The sequence below is a fragment of the Silene latifolia genome, chromosome 11 (genome assembly GCF_048544455.1).
Source record: "Silene latifolia isolate original U9 population chromosome 11, ASM4854445v1, whole genome shotgun sequence".
NCBI classification, from domain to species: Eukaryota; Viridiplantae; Streptophyta; class Magnoliopsida; order Caryophyllales; family Caryophyllaceae; genus Silene; species Silene latifolia.
The window spans coordinates 63,077,682-63,080,495 of NC_133536.1; the positions used below are offsets into that span (position 1 = coordinate 63,077,682).

Sequence of the window (2,814 nt, forward strand, 5' to 3'; positions counted from 1 at the left end):
CGAAAACGGGCAGATTCTCTTGAATCCGCTCGGATTCGACCCCTTTGTACCCGGATTCAGTTCCATCCGTGTACAATGCATTTCCCTTACCATTCTTCCATTCTTCTTCATATCTTGTGTTTTTCATTGTGGGGGCACTACTAGGAATGGATAGCCTAGGCAATTGTCATCCCCACACTAAGGTAAAGCACTACACATCAATTGAAATTGTTAGTCCCTCCCTCACTTCTCTCAAACATGACAATTATCTTGATCAAAGTAAATAAAATAAATCCAAAGATGACAAAAATGCAATACAAGAATTGAAATGCGAGTTAGGGAGTTAGAAATATTTACAAATGGTGGTTTAGGGAGGACTCCACCAAACTCTCATTCTTGATGAGATGTCAAGGGGGCATGTTCAAGGTGTTGTTGATGTTGCTCAACACCTTGAAAAAGTAATCAAAAGCTTGTTCATTATCATGGTAGAGGTCCTCAATAGTCCTTTGCCCTTGTTGTTGATATTGATCGATGGCATTACCAATGTAGGGATTAAAAATCCTTTCAAATTCGTCGTCCCAAAGACCACAAACTTCATTAAGTTGATCATTGAAAATTTCTTGATTTGATGGAGACAACTCTCCCAATTTCTTCTCTTGGCCAATGAGGCCATCCTCTTCTTCTTTGATTGATTTTGATGAGCTTTGCAAGCTCTCCTTGTCACAATTCACTTGCTCTTTGAATGGAGCATCTTCAATTTTCTTCTTCCATTGGAGTTCCGATTTCTTCCTCTCATCCTTTCGGCTATAATGATCAATCATGAAACACGGTTCATGCAACCGAGGAGCTCTCATAGTCTTGTCAAGATTAAAGGTTATGCTTTCATCTCCCACTTCTAGAGTGAGCTCACCATGTTTCACATCAATCACCGCACCCGCGGTGTGTAGGAAAGGTCTTCCTAGGATGATTGGAATGTTGGAATCTTCCTCCATATCAACAATGACAAAGTCCACCGGGATGAAAAACTTCCCAATTCGCACGGGGACATCTTCCCATATCCCTAATGGTGTCTTCGTAAATCTATCAGCCATTTGGAGTGTGATGTTGGTGCATTTAATCTCTCCCATCCCCAACCTTTTACTTACCGAGTACGGCATGACACTCACACTAGCCCCTAGATCACATAAGGCTTTGTTGATCGTTGTGTCGCCAATGGTACACGGTATTGAGAAGCTTCCCGGATCCTTTAGTTTTGGAGGTGAACTCCCTTGAAGTATTGCACTACTCACCTTAGTGAAGGCGATAGTCTCAAGCTTCCGTATTGACTTCTTCTTTGTGAGGATATCTTTCATGTATTTCGCATAGGCCGGCACGTGATTGATTAATTCCGTGAAGGGAATCGAGACTTCCAAATTCTTGACAATTTCCATGAACTTTCCAAGTTGATCATCAAATTTGGGCTTGGCTTGACGACTTGGAAAAGGAAGTCTAATCACAACGGGCTCCTTCTCCTTGACCTTATCTTCATTTTTCTTTGAACTTCCTTCTTTTGATGATTCTCCATCTTTGGAGTTTTGCACAATTTTTTCCTTATCACTAGCTTCCACAACTTCATCCTCAACTTGCTTCTTCGGTGCTTCATACCTTGTACCACTTCTCAAGTGAATGGCACTAACCGTTTCATGTCTCGGGGGATTACTTTGAGGTGGTAATTGCCCCTTTTGTCTTTGTGAGCTTGAGGATGCTAGTTGAGTCAATTGGGTTTCCAACATCTTGGTGTGAGCTAGGATGTTGTTGATGGTTGTTTCCTTTGCTTGGCTATCTTTTTGCATTTGAGTGAAAAATTCTTGTTGATTCTTTTGCATTTGGAGGACCGCTTTTTGGACATCAAAACCTTGGTCATTTTGGTGATTGTATGGATTTTGATTTTGGTAACCTTGGTTTTGATTGTAAAAGGGTCTTTGATTTTGGTTTCTCATGGGTGGTGGAGTGTATGTTGTTTGAGGGTTTTGAACATTTTGGCTTTTGTATGAGAGATTTGGATGGAATTTGGTATTCTCATTGTAATAATTTGAATAAGGGGTACCACTCTTGTATGCTTGGAAAGCATTCACTTGTTCATTTCTTCCCCTACATTCACTTTGGTCATGTCCCAAAGTTCCACAATTCTCACATATCCCACTTGGGATTGATGAGGATGCCGTCATGGCATTAACATGATGTTTTGGTGATTTTGAGACTTCTTCAAGTCTAGCCATAGCTTTTTCAAACTTCAAATTGATTGTGTCAATGTGAGCACTAAGTTGAGCACCCAATTGAGTAACGGAGTCCACTTCATGCTTTCCTCCTCTAGTAGCCTTGCGAGGTCTACTATATTGTGAATTATGGACCGCCATTTCCTCAATCTTGTTCCATGTTTGATTGTCATCAACTTCGGTGAACATTCCATTCGATCCCATGTTGAGAATGTTCCTTGAATCTTCATATAAACCATTCCAAAATTGTTGTACCAAGAACCATTCGCTAAGTCCATGGTGAGGACATGAGCGACAAATTCCCTTGAACCGCTCCCAAGCTTCATATAAAGATTCTTCATCCCTTTGCTTAAAACCCGTAATTTGAGCTCTTAGCATGTTAGTCTTTTCCGGTGGGTAGAATTTTTTGTAGAAAGCTAGAGCCAACTTCTTCCAAGAATCAATTCCGAGAGTGGCCTTATCAAGGCCCTTCAACCATTGCTTCGCGGTGCCGATTAGAGAAAAAGGAAATAAGACCCATCGAATTTGGTCTTGAGTCACACCGGTTTGAGAAATCGCATCACAATAGTCGCAAAAGGTT

At 41.0% G+C, this 2,814-nt stretch overlaps 1 non-coding gene across 1 annotated transcript; it reads left to right on the forward strand.

Annotated features, from left to right (window-relative positions):
- Positions 1–2,505: 2,505 nt before the first annotated feature.
- Positions 2,506–2,612, forward strand: LOC141616124 (small nucleolar RNA R71). The gene has a single exon (XR_012530494.1). It is a non-coding gene; the product is annotated as a small nucleolar RNA R71 (small nucleolar RNA).
- The last annotated feature ends 202 nt before the right edge of the window (positions 2,613–2,814 follow it).